The following is a 27,131-nucleotide window of genomic DNA, read 5'->3' on the forward strand; positions in this document are numbered from 1 at the left end:
GAGAGTCCTTAGAAAATGTAGTCCATCAACAAAGGAGGTGGCTTACAAAACACTCATTCGACCTATACTTGAGTATTGCTCATCAGTGTGGGATCCGTACGAGGTAGGATTGTCAGAGGAGATAGAGAAGATCCAAAGAAGAGCGGCGCGTTTCGTCACAGGGTTATTTGGGAAGCGTGATAGCGTTGCAGAGATGTTTAGCAAATTCTGCAAGAGAGGCGCTCTGCATCGCGGTGTAGCTTGCTATCCAGGTTTCGAGAGGGTGCGTTTCTGGATGAGGTATCGAATACATTGCTTCCCCCTACTTGTACCTCCCGAGGAGGTCACGAATGTAAAATTAGAGAGATTCGAGCGCGCACGGAGGCTTTCTGGCAGTCGGTCTTCCCGCGAACCGTACGCGACTGGAACAGGAAAGGGAGGTAATGACAGTGGCACGTTAAGTGCCCTCCGCCACACACCGTTGGGTGGCTTGCGGAGTATAGATGTAGATGTAGATGTAGACGGTCGCGCTGCGGATGGTCACGCCGCACTACCGGCAGGAAGGACTGTCTTGGTCGGCGTATGTCTCTGGCACGTCGTACTGCATCTGCAACAGCAATTTGAGCAGCATTTAACACCACAGTGGCACAACGAACTGTTACAAATCGGTTACGTCAAGGACAGCTCCAACTCAGAGACCCTAAACGACCGTCATTTGCGACTTCATCGGTGTCGGGCGAGAGTTCATTGGAGGGCAGGGTTTAGGTCTCTCGTGTTTCCTGATGAAAGCTGGTTCTGCCTCGGTGCCAGTGATGGCCGCGTGTTTGGATAGGAGGGGGGCAGCTGAGGGCCTGCACCCAACCCGTCTGCGTGCTACACGCAACGGACCTACCACCTGGGGTTATGGTCTGGGGTGCGATTTCATATGATAGCAGGAGCGCTCTCGTAGTTATCCCACGCACCCTGACTGCAAATTTGTACGTCAATCTGACGATCGGGGGGGTGTTTTCCAACAGGATAAACCTCGTCCACGTACCACTGTTGTAACCCAACACGCTCTGGTGAGTACCGACATGTTTCCTTGGCCTGTGCGTCGATGAAGATGAGACAAAATGATAAGGAAGACATAAACAACCAGTCCAGCTTAGAAAGCCTCAGGCGCGCTGGAATCGAACTCGCCACCCAGAGATCTGGAGGCAGCGACGCTAGTCACTAGATCACACATGCGGATCAGAAGGAATATATGACTGAACGTTTAGATGATTTGGGGTCATAGAGGATGCGAAATTTAGAACGCGGTAGCCACCTTTGGCAGCAACGATGGCTCCAACCCGGCTGACTATAGAATGAAACTGAGATTCGATCACATTGCATTCCATCGTTCTGTGCCTGAATTGATCAATTGCAGTGTCTGACGAATAGTAACATGCCATTCTCACTCTAAGCCTTGATAAGATATTTATAATGTTTGAGATACCTGGGGAACGTGCTGGCCAGGGCAACATTCAATGAGTCTTTGCATCGAAGTAGGCAGGGCAGCAAGGGCGACAAGGAGTCTTGCATTATCTTGTTGAAAGTTAACATCATGGCGACCTCGAAAATAGAGCACAGATACCAGCCTCAACATTACACGCACGTAACTCTTGCTGTCCAAATTACCAGTTATGCAAACTACAGGTGATGGGTTTCACAGCCAATGTCACTCCATGCCATCACGTCACGTGTTAGTACACTCCATGCCAATTTGACGTTTGTCGCCTTCTGCCTTCGTATCGTTGCAATTTTAATAGCTACCAGTGTAGATTACGGACTTTTGTGATTAACTATAAGCTTTAAGAGATGTGTGCGCATTAAACGGCCGATAAAAAGTAGTTACAATGTAACAAAAAAGTGCAGTTTTTTTGTCTTTCTAGAGACCTTCGCCATCACGGTAATATAAAACTGGCGCGATTCAAAAACACAAACAAATCAATAAGCCATTTTTTATTTTTTTTTACATTTGTCTTCTGGGGTAATATTTTGGATTAAGTTACCGATATCTTTTAGAAAGAAACTCACCATTGCACAAAAGCCTGCAATGGTATATAATACCATCTTGCACATATCTCTCTGAAGAGACGAGCTTTTTAACAAAAGACGTCTAGTGAAATTTGTTCTAAATAAATCGCTTCAGCAGCATTAATAATATCCATTACTACGACACTAAAAGTAAATGAACCTTCTTTAATCTTCCCAAAACCAGGTCTCACCTCAAAAAAGTGGCAATATGAGGCTACCGGAATTTTTGATCACCTCTGCAGTAACTTAGTATTGCCGCCAGTCAGCAGTGTCAACGTCTGCATTAAAAGGAAAATAAAATTACTCCGCAACGGCGTATCTGCTTAACATACGTACCGACCTAACTTCAACATTAGTCGGTAAGTGTATGTGTGGCACGACATTAAGATGTGTTCGGCAACTGACTGAGAAACATTAAACTGCTAAGAAAGCTTTGTTTAAACATCAGTGACATGCACCTCAGTATGAGTACCCATCTTAACTCGCGGACGAAGTTCTTGAGCTGTTAGTTAAACCCGACAACAGCTGGATGTCATAAAACGTATCAGGTTGTTAATGAATTAACCTACATACTCCCGTGGATTTTTCATGTCTTATTGGATTAAGATATCAGCGAAGGACGGTCTGCAATTAGACTAAACCAACATACATTAACGGCGACCCCGATCTGACCACATTCTCACTGTTCATGATTGTACTCGTAGATTGAAGGATATGCCCTTGAGAACACGCACACATATGCGCACACACACACACACACACACACACACACACACACACACACACTGAGAATAAATCACCTACTTGTTCGTACCGGAGAGTTAACCTTGAATTTAATGTTCCAGCGTGGACGGCTGTGCGGCGTTACGCAAGTGCTTCAACTGAGGTAAAGCCAAAATTAACAATTACTTCAAGCTGTAACGAGCACATTTATGTGGCTTACTTGCTGTTCAGTTGGTAAGAAGGCTAAGACACGTAAATGGAAAGCAGCAGAGCGAACCAACACCAACACGCTGGCGGCGACGGTGGATGCCTTTTCTTCTGCTATCGTTTCGAGCGAGAGGAATTCGACGGTGGATTCAATTGTTAAAGCTATGTAGATGTCTCTTTCGTGTTCATTTTGAGGACATGGCAAGTTCGTATTCAGATACAAAACTTCCCACAAAATCAGAAAAACGCTACGAACAACTTAGCGATACATAATCTATAATTACAGAGAAAGAGAGTAGCATATTCTAGCATTCAACATATGATATTGAAGAACGTCAATTATGGGCTAAATTCAGAACGACAAACTACATGAACTCTGGTGTTAGATAAAAGGGTTCCAGTGCGCGCGTTAAATAAGGCGACGAACGACAGCAAGGGATACTGTATATATAAATATGAACTTTTTAACCAGTGTGCTTAACAGGATGGTAGTCGATGGAGAAGAACTCTGGGGTGGAAAAAAAAACAACTCCCTGTCACAAAGCAATGTGCAACAGAAAAGCCTAACTGCAGGAGATGTATATAGCGGGATTCAGTTTACAATATGTCTTCAGAAACGGTTATTCTTTTGGGAGGAGACTTCTTCCGTAATATATGTGAATTTCAAGTCGAATATCACTCGCGAGTTGCCGACCTCTAACGGATTAGTTGAGAGCAATGCATGTGTACAGGGAAATGTAACACAGTTCGTCACCTTCTTGTTTAACTCGTATGACGTAGAGAAATAACACTGGATTTAAGTTACAAGACGGTTCAAATGGCTCTGAGCACTATGGGACTCAACATCTTAGGTCATAAGTCCCCTAGAACTTAGAACTACTTAAACCTAACTAACCTAAGGACATCACACACACCCATGCCCGAGGCAGGATTCGAACCTGCGACCGTAGCAGTCCCGCGGTTCCGGACTGCAGCGCCAGAACCGCTAGACCACCGCGGCCGGCTAAGTTACAAGACGTTCAAGAAATATGTGCATTATGCCGAGCATATGAGTTTACAAATTTTCACGAGGAATCTGAAACACGTTGTAGTAACTCATTACGATATCAAGATAAATATTCCCCGCTTTCTGCTGAAAGTGGAATAAAAATTTTTTTTTTTGTATGATGTATTTGACTGTAATGTAGTATTTCTGTCATACGTTTCTACAAAAACCATAAGAATAAAACATAATTGGCATTTTGTATCTTAAATTTGAAATGCCGAAATATGTTGAGAACCAGGTTTCCTGCTTCCATCTACGAAAGCGACTGCTGCCAGGCAGCCGTGTTGAATTAGCAAGATGGTAAGTAGACCCAGTCTTCCATTGCCTCCCAGCGACTGGTGCGAACTAGATAACCTGAATAACTGTGACTTTACTGAAATGCGGGCGTGTTTCCACCGTTACAAATAAATGCACAATTGAAAAGAAAGTTTTTGAAATGTTCGGGAATTTAGCTGGGAGGCGTCGTCCAGAAAGTGCGATATTTAGTCAAGCTGAGCCTTCAGGACGGCCTAAAAATGGCAACAAGTGAGCTTGTCGGACTATCGCGACGCCGCCCGGTTGAAAATCCGATAACATTTCAGAATCAGCATAAGCTCGGAAAGCCTAAAATCACACGAAAGAAAGTTGCGTTACCATTACATAGCCCACTGCTGCCAGCGAAAGCGAAGTAGGCCAACAGACGAAGGTCCCCATTCGTGGTGTACGAACCACTGTTAACAGCGTGCTGCGCTCCAACCCCAAAGTATGCTTCGAAAAGATTTAGAATCAGACTCAGGACTCTGCGTAAAGACTTAATTCGCCCAACCTGTCGATCAAGTTTCAGCGGTGAAAATCAGTCTCACAAGTGGGGACTGAAGATTGCTCGTCGATTGTCATAGGATCATCGAATGCTAATGACTTCAGTCACAGAGGTACATCGAGAAGATGTTGTTGTTGTGGTCTTCAGTCCTGGGACTGGTTTGATGCAGCTCTCCATCCTACTCTATCCTGTGCAAGGTTCTTCATCTCCCAGTACTTACTGCAGCCTACATCCTTCTGAATCTGCTTAGTGTATTCATCTCTTGGTCTCCCTCTACGATTTTTACCCTCCACGCTGCCCTCCAATGCTAAATTTGTGATCCCTTGATGCCTCAGAACATGTCCTACCAACCGGTCCCTTCTTCCTGTCAAGTTGTGCCACAAACTCCTCCCCAATTCTATTCAATACCTCCTCATTAGTTATGTGATCTACCCATCTAAGCTTCAGCATTCTTCTGTAGCACCACATTTCGAAAGCTTCTATTCTCTTCTTGTCCAAACTATTTATCGTCCATGTTTCACTTCCATACATGGCTACACTCCATACAAATACTTTCAGAAATGACTTCCTGACACTTAAATCTATACTCGATGTTAACAAATTTCTCTTCTTCTGAAACGCTTTCCTTGCCATTGCCAGTCTACATTTTATATGCTCTCTACTTCGACCATCATCAGTTATTTTGCTCCCCAAATAGCAAAACTCCTTTACTACTTTAAGTGTCTCATTTCCTAATCTAATTCCCTCAGCATCACCCGACTTAATTCGACTACATTCCATTATCCTCGCTTTGCTTTTGTTGATGTTCATCTTATATCCTCTTTTCAAGACACCGTCCATTCCGTTCAACTGCTCTTCCAAGTCCTTTGCTGTCTCTGACAGAATTACAATGTCATCGGTGAACCTTAAAGTTTTTATTTCTTCACCATGGATTTTAATACCCACTCCGAATTTTTCTTTCGTTTCCTTTACTGCTTGCTCAATATACAGATTGAACAACATCGGGGAGAGGGTACAACCCTGTCTCACTCCCTTCCCAACCACTGCTTCCCTTTCATGCCCCTCGACTCTTATAACAGCCATCTCGTTTCTGTACAAATTGTAAATAGCCTTTCGCTCCCTGTATTTTACCCCTGCCGCCTTCAGAGAAGATATAAAACCAAAAATGTCTATCGTTAGTTCAGTTCCTTTAGATGAGACCTGTGCGTGCCTAAGAATCTCTTGAAACGTTAAAGAGGTCAGTGGTGTAGTGTGCTATGCATTGCAGTTCCCTTACGCGACCTATTACGGTTTCATAACAACGGTGCTACGCGGAAGTCTTTGCGCGCTTGAACCGCGCGCTGAGCTGCCGGACCGTGTAGCTCCGTCGACTGCGCCGTTTCTCCGCGGAAGACAATCAGCGGCCGAACCCCGGGACCCGAGCTGCCCGGACAGCCTCAGACGATGCCGGCTAATTGACAGGTTGGCTCGGCCGGGATCGCGGCGGCTGCGCGCGCACCGGAACGCCACTCATAAATATTGATCGCACGGCGCTGCATTGTTACGGGCGGGCAGCCTCGCGATCCCGACGACGGTGGCCGCCCTCCCTGTTCGAAACGAATCTCGCCGACGCATTCCCACTAATGTAAGACCCCCCCCCCCTCCCCCGCGTCCTCTGCTAATCTCCCACTCCCGCTTCTGCGCTATAGATACACTCACGACCTGTTGGCGTGCTGCCTGCCCGGCCTTGCATTAATCACGCAGTTATTAATACTGATTTATGTCCGTCCGTCTGAGTTTTATAGAGCGCAATGCGTTCTACACACGGTACGACACGAAAAAATAAAAATCCGGCGCTGGCTTTGATTTATTGTCACGCTTCAGCAGTTAGCGCGCCAGAAACGAATTTATTTCTGTTCATAGAGTAGTAAGATAGTGGCCAAGATAGATACGAAGCCCACACCTACTACAGTAGTGCAAGTTTATATGCCAACTAGCTCTGCAGAGGACGAAGAAATTGAAGAAATCTATGGTTCAAATGGTTCTGAGCACTATGGGACTTAACATCTGTGGTCATCAGTCCCCTAGAACTTAGAACTACTTAAACCTAACTAACCTAAGGACATCACACACATCCATGCCCGAGGCAGGATTCGAACCTGCGACCGTAGCAGTCTCGCGGTTCCGGACTGCGCGCCTAGAACCGCTAGACCACCGCGGCCGGCTAAGAAATCTATGATGAAATAAAAGAAATTATTCAGATAGTGAAGGGAGACGAAAATGTAATAGTCCTGGGTGACTGGAATTCGAGTGTAGGAAAAGGGAGAGAAGGAAACGTAGTAGGTGAATATGGATTCGGGCTAAGAAATGAAAGAGGAAGCCGCCTGGTAGAATTTTGCACAGAGCACAACATAATCATAGCTAACACTTGGTTTAAGAATCATGAAAGAAGGTTGTATACATGGAAGAACCCTGGAGATACTAAAAGGTATCAGATAGATAATATAATGGTAAGACAGAGATTTAGGAACCAGGTTTTAAATTGTAAGACATTCCAGGGGCAGATGTGGACTCTGACCACAATCTATTGGTTATGCCCTGTAGATTAAAACTGAAGAAACTGCAAAAAGGTGGGAATTTAAGGAGATGGGACCTGGATAGACTGAAAGAACCAGAGGTTGTACAGAGTTTCAGGGAGAGCATAAGGGAACAATTGACAGGAATGGGGGAAAGAAATACAGTAGAAGAAGAATGGGTAGCTTTGAGGGATGAAGTAGTGAAGGGAGCAGAGGATCAAGTAGGTAAAAAGACGAGGGCTAGTAGAAATCCTTGGGTAACAGAAGAAATATTGAATTTAATTAATGAAAGGAGAAAACATAAAAATGCAGTAAATGAAGCAGGCAAAAAGGAATACAAACGTCTCAAAAATGATATCGACATGAAGTGCAAAATGGCTAAGCAGGGATGGCTAGAGGACAAATGTAAGGATGTAGAGGCTTATCTCACTAGGGGTAAGATAGATACTGCCTACAGGAAAATTAAAGAGACCGTTGGAGATAAGAGAACGACTTGTATGAATATCAAGAGCTCAGATGGAAACCCAGTTCTAAGCAAAGAAGGGAAAGCAGAAAGGTGGAAGGAGTATATAGAGGGTCTATACAAGGGCGATGTACTTGAGGACAATATTATGGAAATGGAAGAGGATGTAGATGAAGATGAAATGGGAGATACGATACTGCGTGAAGAGTTTGACAGAGCACTGAAAGACCTGAGGCGAAACAAGGCCCCGGGAGTAGACAACATTCCATTAGAACTACTGATGGCCTTGGGAGAGCCAGTCACGACAAAACTCTACCATCTGGTGAGCAAGATGTATGAAACAGGCGAAATACCCTCAGACTTCAAGAAGAATATAATAATTCCAATCCCAAAGAAAGCAGGTGTTGACAGATGTGAAAATTACCGAACAATCAGTTTAATAAGCCACAGCTGCAAAATACTAACACGAATTCTTTACAGACGAATGGAAAAACTAGTAGCAGCCGACCTCGGGGAAGATCAGTTTGGATTCCGTAGAAACACTGGAACACGTGAGGCAATACTGACCTTACGACTTATCTTAGAAGAAAGATTAAGGAAAGGCAAACCTACGTTTCTAGCATTTGTAGGCTTAGAGAAAGCTTTTGGCAATGTTGACTGGAATACTCTCTTTCAAATTCTAAAGGTGGCAGGGGTAAAATACAGGGAGCGAAAGGCTATTTACAATTTGTACAGAAATCAGATGGCAGTTATAAGAGTCGAGGGACATGAAAGGGAAGCAGTGGTTGGGAAGGGAGTAAGACAGGGTTGTAGCCTCTCCCCGATGTTATTCAATCTGTATATTGAGCAAGCAGTTAAGGAAACAAAAGAAAAATTCGGAGTAGGTATTAAAATCCATGGAGAAGAAATAAAAACCTTGAGGTTCGCCGATGACATTGTAATTCTGTCAGAGACAGCAAAGGACTGGGAACAGCAGTTGAATGGAATGGACACTGTCTTGAAAGGAGGATATAAGATGAACATCAACAAAAGCAAAGCGAGGATAAAGGAATGTAGTCTAATTAAGTCGGGTGATGCTGAGGGAATTAGATTAGGAAATGAGACACTTAAAGTAGTAAAGGAGTTTTGCTATTTGGGGAGCAAAATAACTGATGATGGTCGAAGTAGAGAGCATATAAAATGTAGACTGGCAATGGCAAGGAAAGCGTTTCTGAAGAAGAGAAATTTGTTAACATCGAGTATAGATTTAAGTGTCAGGAAGTCATTTCTGAAAGTATTTGTATGGAGTGTAGCCATGTATGGAAGTGAAACATGGACGATAAATAGTTTGGACAAGAAGAGAATAGAAGCTTTCGAAATGTGGTGCTACAGAAGAATGCTGAAGCTTAGATGGGTAGATCACATAACTAATGAGGAGGTATTGAATAGAATTGGGGAGAAGAGAAGTTTGTGGTACAACTTGACAGGAAGAAGGGATCGGTTGGTAGGACATGTTCTGAGGCATCAAGGAATCACCAATTTAGTATTGGAGGGCAGCGTGGAGGATAAAAATCGTAGAGGGAGACCAAGAGATGAATACACTAAGCAGATTCAGAAGGATGTAGGTTGCAGTAGGTACTGGGAGATGAAGAAGCTTGCACAGGATAGAGTAGCATGGAGAGCTGCATCAAACCAGTCTCAGGACTGAAGACCACAACAACAGAGTAGTAAATATCTACATCGGAGGCTACTGTGGATTTGCCTAGTTTTATACTCCCGATTTAATTTTCGTTTTTAACGGCGCATTGCACATCCTGAACAGCTCACAATGTCGTATGCGCTTACGGACGATTTCTGGTCGAAAAGTGTACGTAGGAAAACGTATATCTACAATTATCAATCGTATAAACAATTTTCGCTGTCTGTTGTCTCGCGTATTACACAATAACGTGGAATGAAAGAAAAGGTGGACATTATCTGTTGCAGAAACATACCCCGTTCACTCCGAGGAGTTCTATCACCCCATCATAAAGGACGAATCACTACGCTCAATAAACAGTGTTTTTAGTCAACTACAGAAGGTTCCCTTGCACCCTAGGACATTATTGGAATGTCCGTCTATGCTCTCCCAACTATTTATTTATTTATTTTACGCACAGCCGTTGTCAGTTTCGTAACAATGAGACAGTTTTCACGAACTGTAAAAAAGAAACAGCTTTCTCACTTTGTGTGTGTGTGTGTGTGTGTGTGTGTGTGTGTGTGTGTGTGTGTGTGTGCGCGCGCGCTCTGTTTCCGTAGTATTTACTGCTATTGCACCTAATGTGACCAGCCATGGACACATAGCACATCCGAAGAGGAAAAAAATGACAAACTCGTTTGTGCTTGGCATAGTACACAGTTTTTGCACTCTAGTATGCGTCTTCAAAAATGGTTCAAATGGATCTGAGGACTATGGGACTTAACATCTAACGTCATCAGTCCCCTAGAACTTAGAACTAATGAAACCTAACTAACCTAAGGACATCACACACATTCATGCCCGAGGCAGGAGTCGAACCTGCGACTGTAGCGGTCGCGCGGTTCCAGGCTGAAGCGCCTAGAATCGCTCGGCCACTTCGGCCGGCAACAAATTACAAATTCTTACGTGCATTCCATGGGTTGAATGTCATCGGAGCCGTCACCATTTAGTCTAGCAAAACCGAAAGCCCGTTATTAAAAATGTCACCGGCTAAAAAAGGAGTTCAATATGTAGCAACAAAAATGTTTGACATTTGCCCAAAAATGGAAAAAATCTGACAGGTAGCAAAGCCAGTTTTAAATCTAACCTAAAATAATTCCTTCTCGACAACTCCTTCTATTCCTTGAACGAATTTTTGTTTAAAAACAGGAATTCTGTAAAAAAAATTAATACGACTAAAAAATGTGTTCATTGATGTTAACACTAATCGCATATACATATACTGTAAACTGGCTCGTTTCACATAGTTTCCATAAAAGAATCGTTCAAACCAACAATGGAACATCTAACTAGCTATAGTTTATTTTTATCTTGTCACCTCCAAGCCGGCCACCATTTCTATAGGTGCTGGGTATCTCACGTCGAAACACTATTATTTTTATGGATAGTAAGCCATCCAAAAGCTAAATTTGGTTGATGTTTCTTCAAGAGCTCTTGAGTTATGCTCAGATGTTACCCTAGTTCCCTTCTCTGTCCGCAACCCCAGCTATACGAGTACAACTGCCACATAATCTATTTTTCGGATACTAACTCATAAGTGTAACAGGTCTGGATGAAATTACTCCAAGCGTTTCATCTTTATGCTTTACGTGTCACCACCAGCCACCGCCATACCATCCCTAGAGGCTGCATTTCGTCAGGGTCATCAGGAACCAGCCTAGACATCTTGAAAACTGTTCATCACAAACATAAATCGTTTTCGATAATTTTTACGTGCCGTCGCCTTCAAACCCTTGCCCTCTACTAAGGGTGTTACAGTGCAACTTCTTTGCCCTATGTTTTGTCGCAGACGTATACAGTTCACTGGAATTGCCCAAGCAAGCTGATCGTGTATGTAACCACCTTTCCGCCATCATACCCCTCGACAGGCTAGGGGTGCTGTAAGTATTTCACCTCCATTCCAACTGTGTCATGACATTAAGTCGTATTTCTGCTAAGTTTGGCAGAAGTAGAACCAGGCGTCTAACAGCTGTGCTTGAAAACACACACATAATCCGCTGATGAGGTGAAACATTATGTCTACTTGCTTAATACTGTTGCTCCACTTTTGGAGCGCAGCACAACAGCGATTCTACGTGGGTTTCCAGAGATATGCGGTACCACACGTCTACGCACAGGTCACGCAGTTCCCGTAAATTGCCAGCCACTTGTTTCTGGGTGCGAAGCTGCGCCTGACGCCGTCCCGATGTGTTCCATCGAATGCAAATAAGACGAAGTCGGTGGCCGAGACATCAACGTGACTCCACTATAGTGCAACTCAAACCAGTGCGGCATGATTCAGTTCTTGTGACGCGAGCCGTTATCCTGCTAGAAAGTGCGGTCGCCGTCGGGGAAGACGTAATACGTGAAGGGGCGCAGGTGTTCCGCAAATGATGTCCACGTAGTCCATAGTTGTTAGGGTACCATGGTACCGCAGTTTCCATTGAAGCCCAGGTAAATGTCTTCGATAGCACAATACTAATTTCCTGTAGGTTTCCTTGCAGCCGTTCGCATGAAGCACTCCGTCTTCAGGCCACAAGTGGCCCATCGGGATCATCTGACCGCCGTGTCATCCTCAACTGAGGATACGGATAGGAGGGGCGTGTGGTCAGCACACCGCTCTCCCGGTCGTTACAATGGTTTTCTTTGACCGGAGCCGCTACTATTCGGTCGAGTAGCTCCTCAATGGGCATCACCAGGCTGAGGGCACCCCGAAAAATGGTAACAGCACATGGCGGCCCAGATGGTCACCCATCCAAGTGCCAGCCACGCCCGATAGCGCTTAACTTCGGTGATCTGACGGGAACCGGTGTATCCACTGCGGCAAGGCCGTTGGCCCAGCCGTATGCATGGATGAAGGTATATCCCGACGCGGCCATCGAGCTGGAGTAACAAGAAACGTGATTCAGCCGACAAGGAGAAATGTTTCCATTGATCTCTGGTCCAGTTTCCATGATCTTGTTCCCACTGCATTTCTAATTTATGACGTCATTGTGTCAACATGGTTAAGGGTAGTGTGCGTTGGAACTCCAGCAATATGATCTCAGGATTGCCTGTGCCTGTACCAGCATTGTGCACTGCGCCAGATCTGCCACAGATTGCCGCCTATCCTACTTTACGCAGCGGCCAAGCCTACGACCTCCACGTGTAGTGATGAGGCGTGGACGTCCAAAATGTTGTCGCCTACTTGTGGTATCACCGTCCTTCAACTACTTTCCACCGGTGCTCAAGATAGAAGCAAACCGACAGCCGACCAGGTTCGTCATTTTAGAAACGATCGTCCCCAGGTTCTGTACTATGACAGTGTGCCATTTGTCAAAATCGCTTATGTCAGCGCTTTTCCCCATTTGCGGCTCGTATCGTCCGCTAGAATGATTCTCCTCCATTCGTGTCTGCAGCACAGGTATGCTTTCCTCAACTTTTCGCTTGCCCGCAACGTCACAGCCGCATTCATTCTCGTGGCGAACAGTGGTCGTAATTAGGGTCAGAAAAATTTCGTGAAAACGATAGCACAAAATTATCGGCTTCTAGTGACATTACGTGAAATCGGCGATTTGTGACAGATATCGCGGAAGTTGTAATTTTGCCGTAGGAAAGTTTTATGATTCTGAGGACGACAGTTTTCTAATATTCGTAACTTGTAAATAGTGAATGTTGAAGCTGCATTTTGTCTACTAATCTCCTAAGCTGACGTTCGAGTATAACCACATAACGTCTCATTTCCCATGTAACAAACATTGATGTGAGGACGCAAACAACGCCGAATGTGACTAAAAGTAACACCGAATTTTGAATAACAATCACTGACTTTATCAGAATTTGGCATAAAGTAACACCGAATTTAGCAAAAAACATCGAATTGACAAAAAAGTCGCCGAACTCGGCAAAAAATAACGGCGAAATTGGTAAAAAATAACTCCCAATTTGTCAAAAAACAACATCGAATTGGCAAAAATATAACACCAAATTTGGAAATAAATACACCGAATTTGTCAAAGAAATAATACCAAAATTGGCAAAAATCGCTGAATTCGGCAAAAAAATAACATAATTTGGCAAAAAAATAACAGAATTTGGCAAAAAAACCACTAAATTTTGCAAAATAAAACATCGAATTTGGAAAAATAATTACAGCTAATTTGGCAAAGAAAAACACCAAATTTGAAAAAAAACACCATATCCGGAATAATAACAGTGAATTTGACAAAAATAACACAGAATTTCGCAAAAAATAACACCGACTTCTCCCTGTACCTGGTCATAATGTTTTAGCTCGTCGGTGTATTACACTTCCCAGTTGGTTACTTTCAGCCTCATAAATCCACATTACCAAAACTAATTATGTGTGCTGCGTAAAGAGTTCGGAATGTTTATATCTGGAAGAAAACAAAATAGCTGGAGGAAGTTCAAAACGCTGTTAAGTGTACCGGATGCCGTTGACTCCATTATTCCACAAGCATATGCATGATGTCGAGAAGCACTCATCTTCCATAGATTTACGTGGCTAATCAGTCCTACCCGACCTTAATAAACGCAAACGAAAAGCGCTACAAAGGAAGCAAACTAGTTTCTCTTCTGTTGCCGATAAGCGGAATTATTCCAGCCTGTTTCTGTGAATGTCTTGCACTGCTGGTTCATCTGAAGCAACCGTCCCCCAACAGCGTCACGTCAACAAAACAGACCCAGAACGAATTTCGTAGTTTATCTTTAAATGTATTCCGTTAGCTTCGTGAGTTGAAGTTTCTTTTACCACACTCTTGGTAGGGGGAAAAAACTGGGGCGTGGAAAAAAACCAGAAAACTCACGTCTCAGGGAGACGTGGTAATTGTGCAACTCGTATTTCATGGTGGATTTCGTAGTGCCGTATAAAGTTTTGCAAGACATCTAGGAATAGCTACAATCGAAAAATGTGTTACAAAGGAGGGAGCGGGACAGACGCCCTTTTAATTAGTAAACATCCATTTACATTTCCGACAACTCCATGATGAATGGCTGTTCTTCTCCGTATCTCGCTCTAACTTTCTCTCTGAGCGGTGCGAACTGTAATTACTGTCAGATACGTGTAGCAACGAGTCACTTGCTTATTAATTTCACATATTTTTGTTTTTCCATGGTCAGATTACGTTCCCTTATATTCATTGTCTAGGGGTACTTCCTTTGCAGTTTGCAAACGCTACATTCTTGTGACCACCTGGCAAAGAGACTGCTCTCGTTCCCTGTCGCTGAGAGTTTTAATCTGAAGCCGTTGTTGGCGTGTTCCGAAAGCAAACACCAGTAAAACTAGAAACGTTCGTAAACTATACGGATGAAACATTAATTATGAGATGCAACACAAAGAGATTTACTTCCTGTTGCTCTGCATTAAATTCTATACAACTTTGGAGCCATAGACCCCTCTGAGTACAATTTTACTTTTTTTGATACTTGCTGGTTCATAAATCTCCACCACTTCATTATTTGCAGAATGTTGAGAAACAAGACATTTCTTGAGCTGTAGGAGAAAGCTATTGTTTGCGTGATCAATATTGTAACTATTCTAAGCTACGGACTGTAAATTGTGGCCGGCCGGGGTGGCCGAGCGGTTCTAGGCGCTACAGTCTGGAAACGCGCGACCGCTACGGTCGCAGGTTGGAATCCTGCTCGGGCATGGATGTGTGTGATGTCCTTAGGTTAGTTAGGTTTAAGTAGTTCTACATTCTAGGGGACTGATGACTTCAGAAGTTAAGTCCCATAGTGCTCAGAGCCATTTTTTTTTTTTTTTTTGTAAATTGTGGGGGAAAGAGTGTTGGCCTTGATTGTCGGGTCTATAATTACGTTCCTCGGTAACAGTTGGTGTACTACTCGTATTATCCAGAATACCGTATCAAGTTGACTAATTGCGAAGTGGCGATTTTCCGGCCCTCTTTTCATTACTGGCTCAACAAGACTCCTGTTTGATCTCTGGCTGTTCACTCCCACCTCAGTGGTGCACATTTGTACGGGCTTCCCTAGATACTCGACACCATGATTCTTTTCCACCAATGCTGAAGGCTTGTAAACGTCATACAATTTCCGGGTGAAATTGAGTCGCATTATAGGCTTATTCCTTTGCATTTCGAAAGTGAATCGTCTATTATAACTCGCGGAAGGTGGGAGTGTTCAATTTTGTCAAGCATTCTTAATCGTCACGCAAGAGGAAGCAACAATATGAGGAGCTAGCTCGTTGCCCAAGACTCAGTTTACTGGCATTTGGTCCGCTTAAAAAGGAAAATCAAATTAAATTAGAAGCTCATCATTAAAGACACTAGTATTTTCTGTCAGTCAACTATTACCTTTGTGACGAACCTCATAGTATTCTATTTATACATTTCAACAGTTGGTAGCTCTCTGTAGCAATTCCTTAACAACGGTACTTCCATGACAACCGGGTGTATCTTTTTGACGGAAATTTACGCCATTTGACTATTAATTGTTCATTGATTTCACACAATCGCGATTTCGGATTTATAGACATTTATCAGGTGCATGCTGAAATGTCAAAATATGTCTGACCAGCCTGTGATATGTCATCGCCACTTCTGTTCATCAGCTGAGGTCACAGGAATATATTGGCTGTTAAATACGCCATACTGTGTATTAATGGTTTTTCACTGTGCACAATGTCAGCCATATTACGTATCTTCGATATCTACGCATATGCTGTAATACAAAAACCGGTCTATAAGACCAGAAATATGTTTTTTCGAAGATGACATGTCACAGACAGGTCAGACATATTTTAACATTTCAACATGCACTTGAGAATTGATATATAGTCGAAATCATGATTTTGTAAAATAAAGGAACAATTAACAATCAAATGGGGGAAATTTATTTCAAAAAATTCTACATGACTGTGATCCGAACGCAGGAAAGGACCAGGCCTATGTCAGCTCATTTTTACAGCTTAGTGTTTCGTATTTTATTTTGATTTGTTTTTGCATTGGAAATACGTATCTGTAACACGTGATTAAACGTTGAACTGTAAAATGTCAAAACGAAAATAAAAATGTGAATAACGTTAATAAACATTCATCACAAAAACTTACTTTATTGTACGTTGGTAAACATTCAGCAATGCTTGGGAAAGCTGTGACGTTTGAAACGTTTCCAGTGTATTGATTGTTCGATCAAAAGAGGAACTCAGACTGCTTTTCTAAGATATAACTGAAGTTGATCAGAAGAGTCCGTACTGTAATATCGTGGCAGAAACGTACAAACATCCGACAGCTTTCAAGAAATTTTATAGACCACTGGATAAGCCGTTGGTGATGGCCGACATTACCAAAGAATTATTTTGTAAACTTACGATTTAGAAACTCAGGACGGCTGACTCAGTCGGGTAAGCAGTGCGGAACGCTCTTGACACAATATGTTTGTTATTTTTCGATTAATTTCCGTTAATTCAAAGTATCGTTGCACACTGAAGTGAATGTAAAGGATGCATACATCACTATTTTCCTCATTTGTGAGAAACTTTTGTTTGCTGGATTGAGATTCGATTCCGGATAGCTGTCTTTTTGCAAGCAGAATCTGAACTACTGCGCCGGAAACACACCAAAAAAAAAAAAAAAGGTTAAATTTTTGAGTTGTTCGTCTCAATATTTTCGAGACATCGCACCGTACACTCTTACAAAAATATAAAAAAATTAAAGAAAACATACGTCTGTCAGTACTTTCCTAGATTCCAGTCCAACTCAGTGAGACGGAATTGCCATAACACGGCTTAGTTGACCTACATTATTCATGCACGCGCGATATTTACCTGTTTCCCCATCCATTAGCAGATCAAATTCCCTGAAGTGACTGACAAATAAATAATGCGACGAATGTGCGGCGCTGACAGAAAATAGCTCTGCGTAAGGGCGTGCTCGCCTGCCGAGAATGCACAGTGAGAGTGCCGTAGCAGGTTTAGCGGAGCGGAGCTTTCTCACTGGGATGGCGATGACGATGATGACGTTGCTGCTGGAAGCCGAAACGGCAGATGATGGCCCCAGGCGTGGGAGGCGCGGCGCGGCGCGGCCTTCCATCAGCCCGAGTGCCGGCCCGGAATTCCCCTGGAGCACTGGCGTGACCAAGTGGTCTCTCCGTTAACGAGCGGTGCCCGCGCGGCGCGAAGCGCAGGAGCCGTAAAGCAGTAATTTGTTGGAAAATCTGCTCTAAACGCGAAGCACAAGTCCAACTGGCCCTCAAACAACGAGGAGGTAATCCGGTGAATTTTACTGTGAGCACAAAGTTGCTCTTCATATCGCGCACTGACTTCATTTCAAGAGGGAAGAAGAGCTCGAACTTCAGTGAAAACTGGCACAGTGTTTGTGACATTTTTCTCCGGAAATTGCCAGCAGACTGCTAGAAAATAATACACTGTTGATTCCTACCGTAATCTCATCCTACATTTCGAAGTAATTGGGCAGAAATTCTCATCGCAGCTACGCCCACTGCCTCGCTGCGGGACTGAAACTGCTAAGACCACTACCGGTACCTTCCTCTGGGAAAAAGAGAGGCACTTAACGCTCTTCTTGATTTGTTTTTCATAACGACTTCTTCGTGGATGCCACCGTACAAACTGTTAATAAAGATCTCATCCGCTAGTGGCAGAACGAGATTCCCACAACTAAACGGTTAAATACATGTTATTGTTAACATAAATTTCTCCAATTGCAACAGCTAAAAGATTATGATGCGATCGCTAAGAGCAGAATTCAGGTATTCAATGGTCACTGACAGTTGTATACACATTGAGACAGTACACGTTACTGTGATGTATGTAAAAGTCAAACACGTCAGAACTTTTCATGTTTCTACTTGACAGCCGTTTTGAGTAGTCCACAGAATAGGACTGGGTCTAAGTTGGCGTCATAATATATCGAGCCTCACTACATGTGCAAAAGGGTGCTCTTCGTCCAAGACGTTAGATACGAACACATCACGCGCGAGGGTCGCAAGGTTACTTCGTTATTCGTAAGCCTACAATCAACAGGTACAACCTAATGGGGCTCCTGTTTCTTCAAATTCACCTGCAGAAGGTGTAATACAATCGTTGTAGAAAGGACTTCTTTTGCTGAATTGCAACAGGACTGGCCAACGAAAACAGCAGTACAGCGAACGCAGTACAGCTAACGCAGAACACATGCGGCAAACAGTCGGACTTGTATCCCTGTATTCCTCGGTTAAACCACGTTGTTTTATTTTCTTCCACGGACATTGGTGGAAGAGAAAACTGCAGACGGAAAGGGATGTTTCAGATAACCTGTTTAATTGTAGCCATTTCCAAGTCTAACACTGCAGTTTTCTATAATCACGCATGCATCTTACTTAAGAATGTGTAAGAAGTACATACGTATTTTGAATTTTATCTGAGAGTAAGGCAAATAAAAATGGAAACAATTTCGTCGCTTCTTCCGTGCAAATTCGTTTTGTACAAATTCGTTCTAAAAGTTTCGAACAGCTGTCAAATATCCCGTCAATAAGAAACGTTCCATTATCTCACATGATATGTTCCGCCTCTTCTCAACTGAACATCAGTTTTTTTCCATGGCAGCACCAAACATCAATTTTCAAAAAACTAACAGCATCAGTTAATTTCAAAATGTCTTCGCTCAGTTGAACGTCCGAACTACAGCCGTATTTCTGGGTCGTCTTAAAAACTTGTTTGCTCGCTCTACACAAACTAGTCTTGGAATTCTCATAATTTTACATATTTGCTACGAAATCTATACCTTTATCTGCAAAATCTTGAAACTCCTATTCACAAATTGGGGAAAGTCGAACTTTCTTTTTTTTCTTCGCAAAACCTTCTGCCGCAGTTACACTTTCGTTTTTTAATTTGGGTATCTTTTTCGTCGAGTGGTCTAGAATGTTACTGTTCAGCCATGATTCTGCCATTTGCACTTTTAAACGGTCTCGGCTCTTTCTCCGTTCGGAATTCACGGCGCAAACAATTTTCTGTGCGCTTGGTAGCGATGACCACCATTCAAAAGACACGGCTTCTGTTTCGTTTCCATTATACGTTATATAGATCGCGAGTAGCGCACGAATTTGCACTGGAGAGAAGGATGTTTGCGAGGGCACTGCCTCGCACGATGACAACAAATCCGCTGAGATGAAACTTCCTTTCAGATTGAAACTGTTTGCCGGACTGAGACTCGAACTCGGGACCTTTGCCTTCTGCGGGCAAATTCTCTACCGACTAAGCTACCGAAGCACGACTCACGACCCCTCCTCACAGCTGTACTTCCGCCAATATCTCGTCTCCTGCCTTCTGTGAGGACGGGGCGTGAGTCACCCTTGGGCAGCTCAGTCGGTAGAGCACTTGCCCGCGAAAGGCAAAGGTCCCGAGTTCGAGTCTCCGTCCGGCACACAGTTTTGATCTGACAGAAAGATAATCGTATCAGCGCACAATCCGCTGCAAAGGGAAATATTTCATTCTGGAACAAATCCGCTGCAGTTAACAAGCAGTGAAACGTCCCCTTAGAAAAATTATAAATGACTCTGCTTAAACTGACACACAGTACTTTTAGCGCAACGCAATCTGACTTTAAATAATCCCTACAAGAAAATGGCCCTGACTAACAATAGCCTATACCTTTCATGAATCACTTACCTCACAAAAATCTTCGTTACTCAAACTACTGCAATACAGCGAGCGCGAATACTGCCAGCTAAATAAAAGATTGAAACTACCGAATAGGCATAGTTAGCAAATGAAAGATTTTGATAAAGAACAAACAATGTATTTACCTTAACAGTGTTCAAAAGTCATTATATATATATATATATATATATATATATATATATATATATATATATATATATATATATATCAGTTCATGACATCCAGTCTTAGAAATTTACTGTCTCTGTCCAGATCATCCGCTCTCAAAACTCCGCCATTTCTCTCCCCACATCCACCACTGCTGGCGGCTCACCTCCAACCGCATAACGCTACGCGCTGTTAACAGCCAACTGCCCAACACTACAATAGCCAACAACAATGCAAACCAGCCACAGACTGCACACAGCACAGCCAGTGATTTTCAGACAGAGCGCTGGGTGGCGATGGCGTTACCAATATAAGAACCTAAACAGCCTACTTACAGCAGTGGCGGGGGGCTCTGGTCCGAAACGCCACGGTGCAGAAGCGATTGGTCGGAGGTGGCACCTGCAGTAGGGCAGCAAACTCCACGGTCGGTAAGTCCGCGTAGCTCGGCAACAGCTGATCGGTTCGGTCCTGTCAGTCGGGTGTGTCGCTGATGTTCCGAGCGCCTGAAACTTCCTGGCGGATTAAAACTGTGTGCCGGACCGAGATTCGAACTCGGGACCTTTGCCTTTCGCGGCCAAGTGCTCTATCATCTGAGCTACCCAAGCACGACTCACGCCCTGTCCTCACAGCTTTAATTCCGAGCGCCTCTTCTCGACTGTTACAACAGCTAGCCGCGCCCGAGTCGTGCCACATTTGAACGAAATGTGCTCCACATCCCTGCTTTCAGAGACCTAGATCGTATTATTATTGTTGACGAAATCGAAATACGCCTGATGCCGTGTTTCCATCTGAGTCTGCAGATCCGAAGAACAGGACTGCGTAGCATAAATAAGCAATTCTTGGCTCGTCTTTTCCTTTCTCAGTCTCGGTTCTTCTTCCTCTGATTGCAGCCCCCGCTCCATTTGCCGATCTGAAGGTGCACAAGAAAGGAGACAAATCCACAGTACTTTATTACAGTGGGCCGGATGTTTCCCCGCACAGAAGTAGTAGTCTGTTTGTGTACGTGAGCTACTACGAATGCAGCCTACACAAATGGGTTGCCCCCGATGAGCGGATCGGCTAGAGCTGGCAGCCAGTTTATAGGTTGGGGCCGTGGTGAGTGTGCAGATGTGTGCGAGGCGGCGGTAACTGTACCCGGCCGGCCTCGGAGCGGCCAGAAGTGGCCGGTGCTCGGTGCTCCTAGCTGAAGCGACTCCTTAACACACTTCAGGGTGAGAGGAGCGCCGGGGCTACCCCGCTGCGCCGGCGCCCCCGCTTTCCACGCGGAAGCTGACCCTGCTCCAGGGAGGGGAAGGGGCGGCACCAGGGCGGAGAGAGAGAGACAGGGAGAGCCGCGTCACGGGCCGTGGAGCGTTGTATAAGGGTCATTCAATAAATAAACCGGATTTTGTAAAGAATCTATTTTGACTCTTTTTAACTTTGAAATTAATGAAAGATCAAAATTCAGAAGTCTCTCGCATTTACATTTAATATTATGACTTGAAATTTTAATTAAATATACAATCAGCGTAATGGCCGACTAAATCCTGCTAGAGGAGACGAACCCCCTGCACTACGAAGTTCTGTAAAAATTTTGTTAATTATAATTAATGGTTGCAATCATGAGAGGTGACAACTAAGTCAATAATACACACTTTCTAATTACAATTTCTATTATATTTTTCAAAATATAGATAAAACTTACGTTAATTATCAGACAGCACTACAATGGCGGATTACCGCAACACGAAACAAAACAGGAGAGCTAGTTCAATCAAAGTATTGTCTCTGATCTTCATGGCCTACGTTACACAGAGATTATAGCAAAAAAAAAATTGTGTTTTGTTAATTACATCGATATTTGTGTTTTGATAATAATAATAATAATAATAATAATAATAATAATAATATACGTTCTTTACTATTTGTTACAGATCGCGCACACGTAGACAGTCTTGAAATAATTTATAATTCACAGTTCTCATAACAAAAACTTCCTTTCTATTTCTCCAAATGTCCATTTATGTGACGTACCGTCACAATCACAAATGAAAGGCGCGTCGATTTGTGCACGAAGATCTGAAATTCATCTGCTTGCCCCACCCCATATCTCCAGTATCTGGCAGCTTTAGAATGTCTCATCTTTAACCCACTGAAAGTAGGTCTTAGTGGCCGAAGGTTCGCTGAAGATGAGTAAGTTGAGGCAGCAGTGCATGACTGGTTACACACGCGTCTCCAAGAGTACTTTGCGCTTGTCCACCGCTGGCGTAAGTGCATAGAAGTTGAGGGGCATTACGTTGAAAAATAAATGAGTTTTATATTCCGTTCTCGTAATATTTAGAATACTGAGTGAGTTCAGTATGTTTCATTTCGGCCGCCTAACGGCAAACGAGATTCTCTCCAGTTTTGCCTTGCAAATAATGAAAAAGAAATATTGAAAATCATTACATTACGCAATATCTCAGTTAATCTTTATGTAATTTGGTGCATGAATAACCAGTAGCCCCTGAGACTCATATTAATAATTACAGTTTGCGTAAGAATACGCATATTTGCTTTTCTAAATAGCAGCGGTTACGCAAACTATTTATTAGAAGGCGGTGAGTCGGGCGCTGTGTATTATATCGTACGTACTTCGGGGCAGTCGATGTCCGTACGAGTGTTATCGCGGTATAAGTTAATTAAAAGTCTCATGCTAGCCCACAATACTTAAAGCCACCCCAACCAAAATCGTAAGGTACATAATTACAAAAAATAAAAATATACACTTATACCGTGATAAGTGGCGCCACCGTGAGGCTGTACTTAATGTGGTTTGCTACTTTATGTACAGACTTACGATATCAAGTAATTTGGAACCCACCTCGCATATACTTTCTTGAACATCAGTAGATCATGAACAATATCGTGGGCTGATCCGACACTAATTTTCATCGTTGCTGTAATATCATTCACCGTAATACGCCTGTTTTCCCGTATCAATTCATCAGCTCTCGCAATATTGTTCTCCGTGACTGCACAGACAGTCGGAGGTGGCGAATTTTGAACACTTGTTACACCTCGTTTTAAATTATCTACCCACTCGTACACTTGTTTTCGACTTAATCAACTTTCACCACGTCACACAGCCAGCCGGCGGTGTATTTCGATTCATTTCAGACCTTCAGCTGAGAGAAATTTAAAGGCATTTCGTTGTGCACGTTGTTGAAAAGCCGCAAGGTTTCCGTCATCTTGTTTCACTGATTCCCAGCATCCCGTTCGCTAAGCAGGCGTGGCAGCCCCCTCCCATAGTTGTAGGACACGATCAATAAATAACACAGAAACGCAAACTCTGACGAAGTTTTGTATTTCTTATACAGCTTTTCCAGTTGTTTGTTGAATGGACCTTGCAATTTTTTTCTTGTTTGCAAAATTAATGGTGGCTGTTGGTACAGGTCTGCACAGTTGCGTAGATCCGAGGCCATCCTAGGTTTTTGCGGATGAAAGGCTGCGTTGAGGTGGATCTCTGCGGATATATCTGTACATTTCCGCAATAATAATTATTTTGTAGTTAAAAGTTAAACGACAGCGCCAGTTTGAAGGAGGACATTGTTCCACCAAGCTGTGTTTTACATTATTTTATTTGCGCTACCAGTTTCGGATACTGCCCATTCTCAAGTGCATCCACAGTATAGTAATGGAGGCGGGTATAGTAGCAGACGTGGATACATTGTCCTTGTATCGTCAAAAAGTCACGTGCCATTCATATTTCTGCACAGCGTGGTCGTCAAAGGTAATGTTTACTAGAAATCAGTCTATACACAATTGTTCATCTTACTGACACAATGTGATTGACTGTGTGGGAAAATTTTAATTCAATGCCCAACATAAAAATTAAGAAGTTCATAATCAGTATCAAGCACAATAAAACGTCGATCTCGTAGTGAGTGAGACAATTTAACGTATTCTCGGCGTTCCGAGTTTTATTTTAAACATTGGTACAGCTCCTTTCGCTGACTTTCGTAATTATTCGTGGTTCACGTTCAGTCGTACAGAATCTCGATCGGAGACGGTCTGGTATATCAGCTCAACTCATTTCGAGGTAACATTCAAGCCGGCTGTTGCCTAAACAATACAGAACGCATTCCAAAGAGCTGCTGGTAACCAATAAGGAAAAGACTATTTACTAAACTTCCAGTTAACTTCAGTGCGGAGCCTCCTAGAGGGTGTGTTCACATCTGCAAGGGCTAAAGGTGGCGCCATATTCATCTCCCTTCCCTGGTTCTGCGCACATTTACACGTGGCGGTATTCCCGCCGTACCACCAGCTGGTCTAAGTCTGAGTCTTTCCTGCTCCCTTTACAGCAAGACAATAATCTTTACTGCTGCAAGCGGGCTGAAATTGCTTCTGGGTCACTTTCTCGCCTTTGTAAGTGGAACTGCTTCACAAGTAGCCTCAACCGTTTAGTGGCCGGCATAATTTGCTGCTGGTTGCGAGGCAGTGTTCGAGTCTCTCTACGCATATAGCTTTTTTCACAGCAGAATATCTTCTGTGGTACTTACTGCACCTTATGAACGAAAGCGGAGTGCTTCGTTGACAAACATGTTTCTTGAGAGGTAACATAAGACCTTTGCACCCGCACAGCGAGTGACGCGATGCATTTCTTCACAACATCTGTACATCACTGGCGAGTGCCAGTGTGTGGCGGAAGACATTTGATACTATTTTTTCTCTTTCTGCTTTATTTGCTGAAGATGAGCGATATAATATATGCGGTAATTTTATTTTGTGCTTCTGAAATATGTGTACAGGAGCCAATAAAATGTAAGCGACTTGCAGCCGCCTGTGAAGTAGTTTTACCTGCTCCAAAGTGTGACATGGGCTCTTCACGTCATGTACGACACTTCCTTGCAAGTCTCTGCTACATCTATTGTAATGAATAGTGACAGCCAGCAAGATGCGCAGTCATTCTGGATTCAGACGAACAACAATCAAAAACAGTTTCCTCGCATACCATAACGCGACTCTCCTGAACTAAAAATGTACGATATGGTCACTCCGCAACATGCTAAAACCTCTAATCTAAAAACTTATATTACACTCCAGACTGTACAAAGACATTAAATCACATCTGCAGCTTGCGTGTCCCACTTTAAATCATATGTGTTCATTATGTCTGATATAGGCTCAAACGAAAACGTCCGGTAAGAGAAAACAGATTTGAACAGTATGAGATGCTTGAGCATAAGGTTATCTTTGAGAAAGTGTCTGTATATAGTTTGTTAAGTGTGGCCAACAGTGGTCTGTTACATTTTCATTTATCAACTTCTGCCCCTTGTATTACTGAGTTCTAAATGGGGAAAGATTTCTACATTGTTAGTTTCGGGCCTGACTATTGGTTTACCTGAGGACCTTCAGATGAGATTCCGTAGTGTTTGGCTAGTGGTTCTGTCTCTATGAGGCACCTGCAAAAATAAAGAGTGTACCACCAATTTCTGTAGCTTTGAGTGTGCAGAATACATACTCTTAACACATCTTGGTACAAAACAAAACAGGAGATATGCACGGATAAGGAAAATAAGATTCGCATCTGCAAGTCGTCATCCGCATCTACGGATACTGAAATTTGTAAACCACTTTAACCCTTTAGGTAATCCAGAACTGTGACGGTAGTATTCTCCCTGGCCTAAAGTGAGAGCTGCCTGATGCCGCACCCCCTAGTTTACATTCCAGTAAGTAGGACGTGCTACCGCTGGAACACCAAACCACTGCACACGAGTGAAGTCGCTCTGCATCCTCAGTGTGACGTGTGGCCATCTGGTCTTGGCCTTTGCAGACGCAGCTTCATCTCCGCTAGTTGCAGCTGTGCATGCGGAATGTTCAGTGCCACATTTAAATCACTGTACAGTGCCCAACACAGTTCGAACGTTGGTGATTTTATGTCTTTGTGAGGCAGTGTTGCCTTTCATTAACTCTTTTTGTACACTTAGTTTAATTAGATTATGTTTCAGTTTTGCTTATAGGGTAAAAAGGATTCAAATGGCTCTGAGCACTATGGGACTTAACATCTGTGGTCATCAGTTCCTTAGAACTTGGAACTACTTAAACCTAACTAACCTAAGGACAGGATTCGAACCTGCGACCGTAACAGTCGCGCGGTTCCGGACTGAGCGCCTACAACCGCGAGACCACCGCGGCCGGCTAAAAAGGATTTCTTCTGCGCTTAGGAATTTGGAGTACACTCATCCTCCCTTACTTCGGAACATGAACTATAAAATACTTGTGACTGGCGTTTCGCTAGTATAAGGGGACGCGAAAATACGAAGTACACTCCTGGAAATTGAAATAAGAACACCGTGAATTCATTGTCCCAGGAAGGGGAAACTTTATTGACACATTCCTGGGGTCAGATACATCACATGATCACACTGACAGAACCACAGGCACATAGACACAGGCAACAGAGCATGCACAATGTCGGCACTAGTACAGTGTATATCCACCTTTCGCAGCAATGCAGGCTGCTATTCTCCCATGGAGACGATCGTAGAGATGCTGGATGTAGTCCTGTGGAACGGCTTGCCATGCCATTTCCACCTGGCGCCTCAGTTGGACCAGCGTTCGTGCTGGACGTGCAGACCGCGTGAGACGACGCTTCATCCAGTCCCAAACATGCTCAATGGGGGACAGATCCGGAGATCTTGCTGGCCAGGGTAGTTGACTTACACCTTCTAGAGCACGTTGGGTGGCACGGGATACATGCGGACGTGCATTGTCCTGTTGGAACAGCAAGTTCCCTTGCCGGTCTAGGAATGGTAGAACGATGGGTTCGATGACGGTTTGGATGTACCGTGCACTATTCAGTGTC

General features: G+C 43.6%; 1 protein-coding gene and 1 pseudogene across 1 annotated transcript in view; one reads left to right on the forward strand and one right to left on the reverse strand.

The window, feature by feature from the left end:
- The window catches only part of LOC126456684 (uncharacterized), an 856,126-nt gene that overhangs the window by 674,483 nt on the left and 154,512 nt on the right, over window positions 1-27,131 (forward strand). The gene's annotated exons all lie outside the window — the stretch shown is intronic.
- On the reverse strand, window positions 12,245-12,362 carry LOC126459572 (5S ribosomal RNA; annotated as a pseudogene).

The sequence above is a fragment of the Schistocerca serialis genome, chromosome 2 (assembly GCF_023864345.2).
Source record: "Schistocerca serialis cubense isolate TAMUIC-IGC-003099 chromosome 2, iqSchSeri2.2, whole genome shotgun sequence".
Lineage (NCBI taxonomy): Eukaryota > Metazoa > Arthropoda > Insecta > Orthoptera > Acrididae > Schistocerca > Schistocerca serialis.